The sequence below is a fragment of the Mus caroli genome, unplaced genomic scaffold (assembly GCF_978045245.1).
Source record: "Mus caroli unplaced genomic scaffold, Mus_caroli_1 scaffold_12, whole genome shotgun sequence".
NCBI lineage: Eukaryota > Metazoa > Chordata > Mammalia > Rodentia > Muridae > Mus > Mus caroli.
Genome location: NW_028227267.1, coordinates 10,388,043 through 10,402,235, shown reverse-complemented (window position 1 = coordinate 10,402,235; position 14,193 = coordinate 10,388,043). Strand labels below are relative to the sequence as shown.

General features: G+C 40.2%; 1 non-coding gene across 1 annotated transcript; it reads right to left on the bottom strand.

Annotated features, from left to right (window-relative positions):
- Window positions 1-8,963: 8,963 nt before the first annotated feature.
- LOC115029369 (U6 spliceosomal RNA) lies at window positions 8,964-9,070 on the bottom strand. The gene has a single exon (XR_003834921.1). It is a non-coding gene; the product is annotated as a U6 spliceosomal RNA (small nuclear RNA).
- Between the last annotated feature and the right edge of the window lie 5,123 nt (window positions 9,071-14,193).

The window sequence follows — 14,193 nt, the reverse complement described above, 5'->3', positions numbered from 1 at the left end:
TGTCTCCTGAGAGGCCCTGCCAGTGCCTGGCAAATACAGAAGTGGATGCTCACAGTCATCCATCGGATGGAGCACAGGGTCCCCAATGAAGGAGCTACAGAAAGTACCCAAGGAGCTGAAGGGATTTGCAGCCCCATTGGAGGAACAACAATATGAATTAACTTGTATCTCCAGAACTCCCTGGCACTAAACTACCAACCAAAGATAACTACATGGTGGGACTCATGGCTCTAGCTGCATATGTAACAGAGGATGGCCTAGTCGGTCATCAATGGCCATTTTTCTTGTAACAGCTAGCCATTGCAAACAGCATGGGTCCATCAACAGTCAGGTATAACAGCCCAGGAGATGGCTTAACAGTTAAGTGTACTCGTTGCTCTTGCCAGAGGACTCAGGTTCCCACCACCTACATGGTGGATCACAACCATTCATGAGACCCACATTCGATGCCCTCATTTGCCCCCCATTGGCACCAGGCACACAGTACACATACATCATCATCCATAGACAGAGGAGGTGAACAGAGTCTGTATTAATTCATGCTAAAGTATCTGGTACTAATACATTCTGGAAGATGAGGGATCATTGCTTACTAGCTGATGAATGGCCTCCACCAGACTCTGATATTCCCAATCCAGTGGTCACACAGGTAGATCTGGTTTATTTAAATGGATCAGAAACCAAAACCAAAACCAAAACCAAAACCAAAACCAAAGGGCATGCATTATGGAAAAGGACTACCATGGAGGAGAGAGGGTTGATAGAGATGGTAGGGAGATAGGATATGTGGAGAGAGAAATCTGAATGAACAATATACATATATGAAATTTTCAAAGAACAAATAATAAAAATTATAAAATGAAAAAGAAACCTTACAATTAGAAAAGAGAAGTTATAAACTCATCTGATTGCAGTCTAGTGGGTAGTACTGTCCTTCTGCTCACCATACTTCATTTCCATTAGTCTCTCTTGTTAGTAATAAACAGACAATGTGTGTTATTGTTCAGATGACCATGAACTCTGTGCTGAAGAAGGTGTCATTTCTATTTGCACTAGAACAGTAAGAACAGTAAAGCTGTTCAATCATACTGTAACTTGGACTTTAGGCAATAACAGTGACGTGCATCTTTCTAGGTTGTATGTTTGAGAGCTTTCCTGCTATAAAAAAGCCAGTGAAGAAATTCCTCTTGATATGGCTTGAATGTTGGTGTTACTCTACAATTTGTGTTGAAACGATATTTGGTGCAGTAGCATTAAGAGATACATGAGGAACTAGAGTGATGGCCTAGTGCTTAAGAGCACACACTCCTCTTTCAGAGAATCCATTTCAGTTCCCAGCACCCAGGGACAGATCACAATCATCTGTAACTCCAACACCAGTCCGTCATGAGTAGCAGGCACTCTTCTGGTGCACAGACATACAGGCGAAACACCCATAAACATCAAGATTTAAACATAAAGATTTAAAAAGAGCCTTTAGGAAGGCTTTAGACTACAGAGATATTCAGCAATATGCTAGAACTGGTGTAAGGAGTCAGGAGAGAACAGAGGCCATTTTTGGCCACGTGAATATGCAAGGATGAGGGGCCATCTTGGAACAAGAAACATGGTCTTCACTTGACTCTAAACTTCTTTTGCCTTGATTATGGACTTCTGGATCCCAACACTGTGAAAGCAAGTTCTGTTCCCAGTCTGTGATATTATATTACAACATCAGGGTCATCCTGTGGTCTCTTGGTCATGGTTTAATCTTGTATCTCAGTGTATGGCAGGGCAAGACAGTGGAAAGGTTCCTCCGTTTTGTATGCTGAGGCCATATCAGGTTTAAGTGGAATTTGACCTTCTTGATGGAGAGTCTCATGAAACATTACCAAACTCTGTTCTAGGAACCTGAATTCAAGATGAGCCAGCTAACTTAGCTTCTGTTATACTGTTTGCTTCTGTAAATCCCTGCTGCATCTGCGGAGCTTGATGCCAGGACATGGTTTCTGGCTGCAAAAATCTCATGTTCTGTATAGTCAGATTGATATCCACACCCCCAAATCCTTGGATGTAGTCCCAACTGCTGAAATAAAGACTTTCAGTTGGCTGTGAACCGTGTCTGATTGGTCATATCTGGTGAACTGCCCTTAACAATTATCTCCACTGGGAAATGTTATATGAATATTTTAGGTCAGATTTTTATTCATTAAGGTAATTTTATGTCTTAAATTACCTCTATAGAGGTTATATATCACCTTTAGTACTTTTCTTATTTTGTGCCAGATTTTAAAATACATGGCATTTTGTGGTTTATACTTTACAACCTGTTATTGGGGGGTTTATTTACCTCCTAATGGTTATGGGAAAATATTTGCCTTCCATTTTCATCTTATAAAGTTATTTTTGATATGTTTCCCTTTCTCTGTATATATATATATATATATATATATATACATATATGATATACACATATACACGTATATACATATATACATATATATGTACATATTTGTGTGTGTATGTGTATATACATATATACATACATATCTGTGTATAGACATATATACATGTATATACATAAGAGTTAGAGAGATAGACAGAAGTGCAGAAGTGGAATTAAAGATGTCCACACTGTGTTATTTTTGACTGGAAGACCTCATTTTGACATAGGGGATACCCACAGTAAAACACCAAACAGAAAAGTAGATTATGGTCCATTAGTTATAGTATGTATTCCTTTCCTTTGTGTTAAAACACGCACTTTATGTTCATTAATGTATTATGAAGAGTCATTATCTCACTGGTCATTGGGATTATTTTATGAGATGGAAAGGGTTTTTATGTATTGTATAATTCTGACATTTTTTTGCAGTTAGCATGAACTACTGTTCTAACTAGGGAATCAGCCAAAACAATTTCACTTTGTAGAAAAACAACAAGATTCAGGCCTTTGTTGCTATTGTACAATGGTGGTAAGGATTCATACCACCATAAGGCATTTTACTTTTGTGTTGTTGTTTTTGCTTTTTTTGTCTTTGTTTTTATCAAGACAGGGTTTCTCTGTGTAGCCCTGGCTGTCCTGGAACTCACTTTGTAGACCAGGCTGGCCTCGAACTCAGAAATCTGCCTGCCTCTGTCTCCCAAGTTTTGGGATTAAAGGCTTGTGCCACCACCACCCGGCTGGCATTTTACTTTTAAGCATATATTCCTCTTTGAATTTTTTTATTCTTTCTTTTACTTTTGATATTATAACATAATACATCATTTCTCCCTTCCATTTCCTCCCTCCAAAGCCCCCGCCCCCATGTACTCCTCCTTGTTCTCTTTCAAATTCATAGCTTCTCTTTTGCATTAATTGTTGTCACATACATATATGTATATACACACACATTCCTGACTATAACCTGAATGATGTTACTTGTCCATATGATTACGGGGATGGTCATTTGGTATTGGATACCAGTTCGTGTTCCTCCCTCTGGGTTAGGACTCTCTTATCCCAGCTCTCAGGATCCATCCCTTAGGTACCAATCGTTCTTCGCTCACACTGAGGCCTAGTGCTATTTCTCTCCCATCTACTTTGAAATGTCCTTTAGCTTCTGTTCCGGTGGTCATGTAGATGGGACGTTATGAAGACTCCATTTTGACTGTGTTGTTTTTAGTCTTACAGCTTCTATTATCCTATTCCTTACCCTGTGTGTTTCTATAAGTAAAAGGATCATTCCCTGCCCACTTTTTTTTTCTTTTTTTTTGCCTTCTTTGTCGTCCTGGAATGTTAATTTTATTAGTTCTGGCAAATTCCTTAGTATATCCAAAATGGAGGTCACAAATAGCAAAGAGTGATAAGCCATGGTTTACACAGAATGGTCTTCTGAGCATGTCAAGGGTTTATGAAGCTAGTGTGCTGGGGTAAAACAAAAGACACAGAAAAAATAAAGAAGTGTACATAGATGTCATATTCACGTCAGACATGTAGCTAGGTAAGTAAGCACTAGGGGACTGGACAGACATTCTAGGAAACTGTGTGGTGTCGGGAAGCTGATAGAGGAGCTAAGCTTGACAAGCCATGTTTGATTCTGAACTGAAAAAGTTCTCAGAAAGGAACCATGATATTTAAAGCCCACATCATAACCATTACTAAGAGCCCCAGAGGAAAGGGCAAGAAGAAGGCAATGGAGGATAATGGCGGAGTCTCACTACCCCATCCTGATCCTAACTTGGATGCAGGTAGGGTAAGTAAACAAGATTGAGGATGGATTATGCTGAGGGAAATTGGCTTAGAGGATCAGTTTCCAGTATCCAGACATGGCACTTGGCCTCCTGCTTCCTGCAGAGAAAGTGTTTATCAGCTGTACCATTTCACTGAGTTCTTTAAGGTGTAGAGAAGATAATAGGCTCTCTGTGTTCCTCTTGAATCTTGAGAAGATTGGATAAGAGTGTCTTAGGATATCAGTAAAAGCTATTCTGAGATGTCCAGAAAGGATCAGCTAAAAAGGGAAGAGCCCCCCAACTATGGGTAATGCTGTTCTATAAGAGGAGGGGTGGGATACATTCAAAAGGAAAGAGAAGAGAAGCTAGGAAATTCAGGCTATATGTGAGTGCTCTCTACATCTGTGTCCTATCTCTGCTCCCACCTTCCCTCTCCCCCACCCTTCTCGGATTCTTAGCCATCTTTGTGAGAGCTTCTATGTTCCTCCATATGTCAGCTGCCACAACTGCCTGACATCTCTTAAGCCATGAGCCAACATGATTCTACCCCTGATGTTGCTTTTTTCAGTTGTCTATCTTAGCATTAGGGAAATGAAAATGCAGTGATCATACCTGCAATGTGTACACAAAATTGTTCAATACAGGCTAATTGCTAGTTCTCTAGAATCAGTGCTCTGCCTTTAAGCCAGTGGTTCTCAACCTGTGGGTCTTAACCGTTCTGGCAAACCTTTATCTCCAAAAAATATTTCTTTTTTTTTTAATTTTTAATATTTTTACTACATATTTTCCTCAGTTACATTTCCAATGCTATCCCAAAAGTCCCCCATAGCGCCCCCCACTTCCCTACCCACCCATTCCCATTCTTTTGGCCCTGGCATTCCCCTATATTGGGGCATATAAAGTTTGCAAGTCCAATGGGCCTCTCTTTCCAGTGATGGCCGACTAGGCCATCTTTCGATACATATGCAGCTAGAGACAAGAGCTCCGGGGTTCTGGTTAGTACATCATGTTGTTCCAACAATAGGGTTGCAGATCCCTTTAGCTCCTTGGGTACTTTCTCTAGCTTCTCCATTGGGAGCCCTGTGATACATCCAATAGCTGACTGTGAACATCCACTCCTGTGTTTGCTAGGCCCCGGCATCGTCTCACAAGAGACAGCTATATTTGGGTCCTTTCAGCAAAATCTTGCTAGTGTATGCAATGGTGTCAGCGTTTAGAAGCTGATTATGGGATGGATCCCTGGATACGGCAGTCTCTAAATGGTCCATCCTTTCATCACAGCTACGAACTTTGTCTCTGTAACTCCTTCCCTGGGTGTTTTGTTCCCAATTCTAAGAAGGGGCACAGTGTCCACACTTGGTCTTCATTCTTCTTGAGTTTCATGTGTTTAGCAAATTGTATCTTATATCTTGGGTGTCCTAAGTTTTGGGCTAATATCCACTTATCAGTGAATACATATTGTGTGAGTTCTTTTGTGATTGTGTTACTTCACTCAAGATGATGCCCTCCAGGTCCATCCATTTGGCTAGGAATTTCATAAATTCATTCTTTTTAATAGCTGAGTGGTACTCCATTGTGTAAATGTACCATAATTTCTGTATCCATTCCTCTGTTGAGGGACATCTGGGTTCTTTCCAGCTTCTGGCTATTATAAATAGGGCTGCTATGAACATAGTGGAGCATGGGTCCTTTTACCGGTTGGGACATCTTCTGGATATATGCCCAGGAGAGGTATTGCTGGATCCTCCGGTAGTACTATGTCCAATTTTCTGAGGAACCGCCAGACTGATTTCCAGAGTGGTTGTACAAGCTTGCAATCCCACCAACAATGGAGGAGTGTTCCTCTTTCTCCACATCCTCGCCAGCATCTGCTGTCACCTGAATTTTTGATCTTAGCCATTCTGACTGGTGTGAGGTGGAATCTCAGGGTTGTTTTGATTTGCATTTCCCTGATGATTAAGGATGTTGAACATTTTTTCAGGTGCTTGCCTCTGCCATTCGGTATTCCTCAGGTGAGAATTCTTTGTTCAGTTCTGAGCCCCATTTTTTAATGGGGTTATTTGACTTTCTGGAATCCACCTTCTTGAGTTCCTTATATATATTGGATATTAGTCCCTTATCTGATTTAGGATAGGTGAAGATCCTTTCCCAATCTGTTGGTGGTTTTTTTGTCTTATTGATGGTGTCTTTAGCCTTGCAGAAGCTTTGCAGTTTCATGAGGTCCCACTTGTCAATTCTCGATCTTACAGCACAAGCTGTTCTATTCAAGAATTTTTCCCCTGTGCCCATATCTTCAAGGCTTTTCCCCACTTTCTCCTCTATAAGTTTCAGTGTCTCTGGTTTTATGTGAAGTTCCTTGATCCACTTAGACTTGACCTTAGTACAAGGAGATAGGAATGGATCGATTCGCATTCTTCTACATGTTAACAACCAGTTGTGCCAGCACCATTTGTTGAAAATGCTGTCTTTCTTCCACTGGATGTTTTTAGCTCCCTTGTCGAAGATCAAGTGACCGTAGGTGTGTGGGTTCATTTCTGGGTCTTCAATTCTATTCCATTGGTCTATTTGTCTGTCACTATACCAGTACCATGCAGTTTTTATCACAATTGCTCTGTAGTAAAGCTTTAGGTCCGGCATGGTGATTCCACCAGAGGTTCTTTTATCCTTGAGAAGAGTTTTTGCTATCCTAGGTTTTTTGTTATTCCAGATGAATTTGCAGATTGCACTTTCTAATTCGTTGAAGAATTGATTTGGAATTTTGATGGGGATTGCATTGAATCTGTAGATTGCTTTTGGCAAGATAGCCATTTTTACAATGTTGATCCTGCCAATCCATGAGCATGGGAGATCTTTCCATCTTCTGAGATCTTCTATAATTTCTTTCTTCAGAGACTTGAAGTTTTTATTATACAGATCTTTCACTTCCTTAGTTAGAGTCACGCCAAGATATTTTATATTATTTGTGACTATTGAGAAGGGTGTTGTTTCCCTAATTTCTTTCTCAGCCTGTTTATTCTTTGTGTAGAGAAAGGCCATTGATTTGTTTGAGTTAATTTTATATCCAGCTACTTCACCGAAGCTGTTTATCAGGCTTAGGAGTTCTCTGGTGGAATTTTTAGGGTCACTTATATATACTATCATATCATCTGCAAAAAGTGATATTTTGACTTCATCTTTTCCAATTTGTATCCCTTTGATCTCCTTTTGTTGTCGAATTGCTCTGGCTAGGACTTCAAGTACTATGTTGAATAGGTATGGAGAAAGTGGACAGCCTTGTCTAGTCCCTGATTTTAGAGGGATTGCTTCAAGCTTCTCACCATTTACTTTGATGTTGGCTACTGGTTTGCTGTAGATTGCTTTTATCGTGTTTAGGTATGGGCCTTGAATTCCTGATCTTTCCAAGACTTTTATCATGAATGGGTGTTGGATCTTGTCAAATGCTTTTTCGGCATCTAAGGAGATGACCATGTGGTTTTTGTCTTTGAGTTTGTTTATATACTGGATTACATTGATGGATTTCCGTATATTGAACCATCCCTGCGTCCCTGGGATAAAACCTACTTGGTCAGGATGGATGATTGTTTTGATGTGTTCTTGGATTCGGTTAGCAAGAACTTTATTGAGGATTTTTGCATCAATATTCATAAGGGATATTGGTCTGAAGTTTTCTATCTTTGTTGGGTCTTTTTGTGGTTTAGGTATCAGAGTAATTGTGGCTTCATAGAATGAGTTGAGTAGAGTACCTTCTGTTTCTATTTTGTGGAATAGTTTGTGAAGAACTGGGATTAGATCTTCTTTGAAGGTCTGATAGAACTCTGCACTAAACCCATCTGGTCCTGGGCTTTTTTTAGTTGGGAGACTATTAATGACTGCTTCTATTTCTTTGGGGGATATAGGGTTGTTTAGATCATTAACCTGATCTTGATTCAACTTTGGAACCTGGTATTTGTCTAGGAACTTCTCCATTTCATCCAGGTTCTCCAGTTTTGTTGAGTATAGCTTTTGGTAGAAGGATCTGATGGTGTTTTGGATGTCTTCAGGATCTGTTGTTATGTCTCCTTTTTCATTTCTGATTTTGTTAATTAGGATGCTTTCCCTGTGCCCTCTAGTGAGTCTGGCTAAGGGTTTATCTATCTTGTTGATTTTCTCAAAGAACCAGCTCCTTGATTGGTTGATTCTTTGAATAGTTCTTCTTGTTTCCACTTGGTTGATTTCACCCCTGAGTTTGATTATTTCCTGCCGTCTACTCCTCTTGGGTGAATTTGCTTCCTTTTGTTCTAGTGCTTTTAGGTATGTTGTCAAGCTGCTAATGTGTGCTCTCTCTAGTTTCCTTTTGGAGGCACTCAGAGCTATGAGTTTTCCTCTTAGAAATGCTTTCATTGCGTCCCATAAGTTTGGGTATGTTGTGGCTTCATTTTCATTGAACTCTAAAAAGTCCTTAATTTCTTTCTTTATTCCTTCCTTGACCAAGGTATCATTGAGAAGAGTGTTGTTCAGTTTCCACGTGAAGGTTGGCTTTCTATTATTTATTTTGTTATTGAAGATCAGTCTTAGTCCATGGTGATCTGATAGGATGCACGGGACAATTTCAATATTTTTGTATCTGTTGAGGCTTGTTTTGTGACCAATTATGTGGTCAATTTTGGAGAAGGTACCATGAGATGCTGAAAAGAAGGTATATCCTTTTGTTTTAGGATAGAATGTTCTGTAGATATCTGCCAGATCCATTTGATTCATAATTTCTGTTAGTTTCACTGTGTCCCTATTTAGTTAAAAATATGGAACGCTTCACGAATTTGCGTGTCATCCTTGAGCAGGGGCCATGCTAATCTTGTCTGTATCGCTCCAATTTTAGTATATGTGCTGCCGAAGCGAGCACTATTTCTATTATAATTCATAACAAGAGCAAAATTACAGTTGTGAAGTAGCAATTGGAATAATTTTGTGGTTGGGGTCACCACAATACAAGAAGCATATTACAGGGTTCTAGTATTAGGAAGGCTGAGACTCACTGACTGCTAAGCTCACTGGGCCATATGTGTGCTTTCTCTAACCTCTCTCCTTCACTTGCTTCTCCACTTCGCTATATCCCCTTCCTCTTCTATGATGCTGCTGAAATTCTTGGCTGGCAGTGAAATGGGGCCCTAGCACAAGACAAACAGAATTCTTGAATTTTCCTACCATTAATGAAGCACAGTGAATCAGTGTCCCTGTTCTCCTTCTTATTTTATCTTCCCCTACGGGACAGATAGTTTAGTCTGACAAAGACTGAATACAGGTTGGAGAAGCAGATAGTAAAACTGGTGAGAGACATTTTCCCCCTTACTCTTCTAGCTGCAGCTCCAGAAAGAAACACAGAAATCCTCCCAACTAAGGCTCGGGATTTCAGTTCTCTTTCTAGAAAACTCGTCGAGTCTCAGGCTTGTTTCCATGGGCTGATTCTCTCTGACTTTGCTAACCTCAGTCTACTGTATAGCAATCAAGGTGCCAACTCTAAGCGATCTTTATTCCCCCAATTGCTCAAGATAAATTCTCAAACTCTTTTGCTGCTATTCAGTCCCTATCAGCAGACCACCAGCTTCCTCTGATTTCATTCCTGCCATACCAAAGCACTTGCCAATTCAATACTCGGCCATTCAGTGTTTTCCATATACTCTCTCTGAAGTTCTCTGCCTGTGTGCTTTTTAAAAAATATTGCTTATTTCTGGAATGTTCTTTCCTCCTCCTTCCCTCCATGATTGTACTCATCTCGGGTGCTGTCCTCTTCTTGCAGGTTTCCTAACATGCCTTTTGGCTGGAGCAGCCTTGCTTGTCTGTGGTCCTTTAGCCTTCTATGAACAGAACACTGGCACCTGGAATTCCCTACAAAGGTTGTGCTAATCTGAAGTTCAGTTTTACCCCAATACAGACCACTTGAAGATAACATATTATGTCTGAACTCCATATCCTTTTCCCCACAGTAGCTAATGCATATTAGGGAACTTGATGGATGAGTTTAGAGACAGTAATTGAGGTGTTGTTCATATTATAATTGTTGATGATATATGGTGTAGTAACTTGAGGATGGAAAATTTCACCATGCATGGTCCCCCTGGATCCCCTGGATCAACATTAAGAACAAGCCCAGTCAGGATTGGCTGCCTAGAGACATGGTTTGAAATGGATTCTATGGTTGTGTCTTGTGCTACTAGGACCCAGTGCTGTGATTGATTGGTAATGCCGCTCATGATACTACATCAGAATTGACAGACAGGTCAAGCATTAAAGCATTTTGTTCTTATCAGATATACTTTTTTCATGTTGCTACAAAAAAAAATCTTGATGAATGGGATAAAAGGAGTTACAATGGAAAGTTGCTTTCCTGACATTTTCATGGAACTAGCACAGAATTAGAGATATTGTGTAGCCATGAGCTTTTCCACCTGTGCCCCAGTTCCTGAATGACTCAGGAACTTATTGTTTCTTAAATGCCTAAGCCATAAGCTTTGGCTTGTTCCCCAACTAGCTTGTAACTTACGTTAATCCATTTATACTGTTCTGTGTCTGCCACATGGCTAGTTGCCTCTCCTCAGCTTCATAAGTTGAACTTCCCCTGAGTCTGTGGGGAGAGGATGAGGAATCCTTCCACATGCTTGACTATCTTCCAGAGTTCCTGTCTCCCTACCAGATGTCCCACCTTCTATTCCACTCTTTCCTATAGGCCATAGGCTTTTTAACTGATAGGTGATGCTTCTGTATGATACAAAGAGATAATCCCTACAATACTGGATTAGAAGCTTGTAGTAAATTGCAGAATTTCTAGTTCTCCACATGTAAAAGGAATTACCAATACTCATTATACCTGTCTCACAATCAAAGAAGAAAGTATGTCTCCTGATTATAAGAACAAAATGAGACTCACTTTAATGGATCGGTGTATTATATCTTAGTTTCAGTCACTTTGATTGCCCATATCCAATGAGTCTCTGTCCTTGGCATCCAGCCTGGTGGTAAGTCTTCATCTAAAACAAATGCTTTCTGTCTGGACAACACTGCCCTTCACTCTCTGATCATGTGGACATGGGTCATTTCCTGTATTTTGCACATTCTTCGTTTAATTCTCAGGCCATTTTGACTTTTTTATTTTTAACCAAACAGGAGGTAGCTCATCAGGTCAGACTTTCTTAGTTCTGCATTATCCCTTTCTTGTGTTCATTTCTCAACGTATTCTCAAGAAAACAAAAATATCTAAGAAGGACAGCCTTTCCTAGGGATAATGATAGTGTCTTGAACTATATAAGATATTTACAGTAATTAAGCTTGTTCTTTAACAAACATGCACATATCATACATTCTGTCCCTCCCTCCCTCCTCACCCTCCTTATCTCACTTTCATCCTCCTTCCCTCCCCTACAAACACCTGTCGCACATTAATGTTTTTAGTTTGTTTTGTGGCCTACTAAATTTAACTAGGGCTGACTGCTTGACTATGGGTTTGGTGCTATCCATTCATTCCTGGTGCTCTTATCAATGGGTAAGCATCTGAAGATAGTGTCTGCCCCTCCCCCCTTATTATATACGAGTATCCAATAACTCTCATGGAGAGATAGGGTTTCTGTGCCTTTCCCTCATCAATGCTTGACTGTCAGTAGACCTAGTCTTGTGCAGTCCACCCCAGGATACCACAGTTTCTGTGAGGTCATGGTTGCCATAGTGGCATCATGCCCGAAATTTGGCACTCTTCAGTCCTTCCTACCTTCTAGCTTTAACATTCTTTCTAGGGTCCTCTTCTGGGATATTCTCTAAACCTCCAGGTAGATGGCATAAATATCCTGCTTAGGGCTGAGCACTCACCAGCACTCAACTTATTCTCAGAATTTTGAGCAGCCACGAATCTTTGTATTAACTGTGGTTCATTGTAAAGCACAGTTTCTCTAAGGCCAACAGTAAAATTTCTCTATGGGTATAAACATAAATATTTTGAAGAGAGTTTGATGCTATTTCAACTTGGCTAAATAAAAGCAGTAATATGGAGTCTATAATATTTCCAGCCTTGAGTTTTCTTTCCTTTTTTAATTGGATATTTTATTTATTTACATTTCAAATGTTATCCCTTTTCCAAGATTCTCCTCTGCAAAGCTCCTATCCCATCCTCCCTCCCCCGCTTCTATGAGGGTGTTCCCCAACTACCCACTCCCACCTCACCACCCAAACATTCCCCTACACTGGGGCATTGAGTCTCCACAGGACCAAGGGCCTCTCCTTCCATTGATGCCAAATAAGGCCATCCTCTAGCTACATATGCAGCTTGAGCCATGGGTCCCTCCATGTGTATACTCTTTGGTTGATGGATGGTTTAGTCCCTGGGATCTCTGGGGGAGGTCTATTTGGTTGATATTATTGTTTTTCTTATAGGGTTGCAAATTCCTTAAGCTCTGTCAGTCCTTTCCCTAACTCTTCCCTTGGGTTCCCCATGCTCAGTCCAATGGTTGTCTGTGAGCAACCACATCTGTATTTGTCAGGCTCTGACAAAGCCTTTCAGGAGACAGCTATATCAAGCTCCTACCAGCAAGCACTTCTTGGCATCCATAATAGTGTCTGGGTTTGGTGTCTGTATATGGGATGGATCCCCAGGTGGGACAGTCTCTGGATGGCCTTTCTGTCAGTCTCTGCTCCACACTTTGTCCCTGTATTTCCTTTAGACAGGAGCAATTCTGGGTTAAAAAATTTGGAGATGAGTGGGTGGCCCCATCCCCCAACCTGGGGCCTTGCCTAACCTCTGGATCTGCCATAAGTTTTTGACAAATTTTACAGTGCCAGACATTAATTTCCTCTGGTGGAGTGGGCCTCAAATTCATGTGGAGAGTGGTTGGTTACACATTTAATAATTGTGGCATTGTTGTATCAGTGGGCACATTATACCTAGTGTGTTGGTATTATGCAGTTCAAGAAGGTCACAGATGGGTGATGCTGTTGATACTGTTTACTCCCAGTTGCCCACACAATACCTTTTGACACCATGAAAACTAGCCAGCAGAGAGGAAGCTTCCAGTTAAGTGGAAGATTGATTTTTCTATATCTTTCACCCAAGAAATTTGTATCTTCATCAATTATCTAGGTCTCATGGATATGAAGAAGATATAGAAAGAGCATGAAGTGTTGTGGTATCCTGAAAGACTTCCCTAACTTCGAAGCAGTACATCTAGTTCTGAGGTTCTTGTTTCATAATCTATGGCTTTTAGGGACAGCACTATCCAGCCAGGAAGGTTCTCCTTTTGCTTTAAAGTATGTTTTTAAAATGGTTTGCAAAGTAGTAGATTTCTATACAGCTTTTTCATATACCCACTTTGGTTAGCCCTTCTTCATCCCCACACTCCTGTTTAAAACACCTATTCCTAACATGCTTCTCTAAATATCCATATCTAGCTACTCTCCACCTTATTTCAGGCATCCCTTTCTGGTTTTCTGGCTTCTGCTGTTGCTTCAAGATCCACACATATCTAAAGACTCAAATCTATACATGACAAAGAACATGTGTTTCTTACCTATCTGGGCCTAGGTTTCCTTACTCAATATAATTGTTTTTTCTATATTCTTTTATCTACAAATTTTATAATTCCACTTTAATTATAACAGAATAAAATTCTACTGTGTGTATATAGCACATTTTCTTTATTCTTCCATCAGTTGTTGGCTGTCTAGATTGATTCCATTTCCTAGTTGTGGTGAAGAGAGCAGTGATGAACACAGATTAGCAGGTATCTCTTAGAGTGTGTACAGTTTTTTTTCCCAGTGAGGCTCCCAACAGTGATAGTTCCACATACTGAAAAAGCTAATTTAGAAACAAAATGATGTCCAAGTTAGTTCATTACTTTTATGTTACATTTGCTTTTAAGGTCTAAGAAATAACTCTGGGTATTGACTTTTTTAAATATTAAAGTCTTTTTATTGAACCACTGCCAGCTGCTTAATTTAAAATGAAAGTCAGAGAACTAAGAATGGTCTGAACATTTAAAATCTATT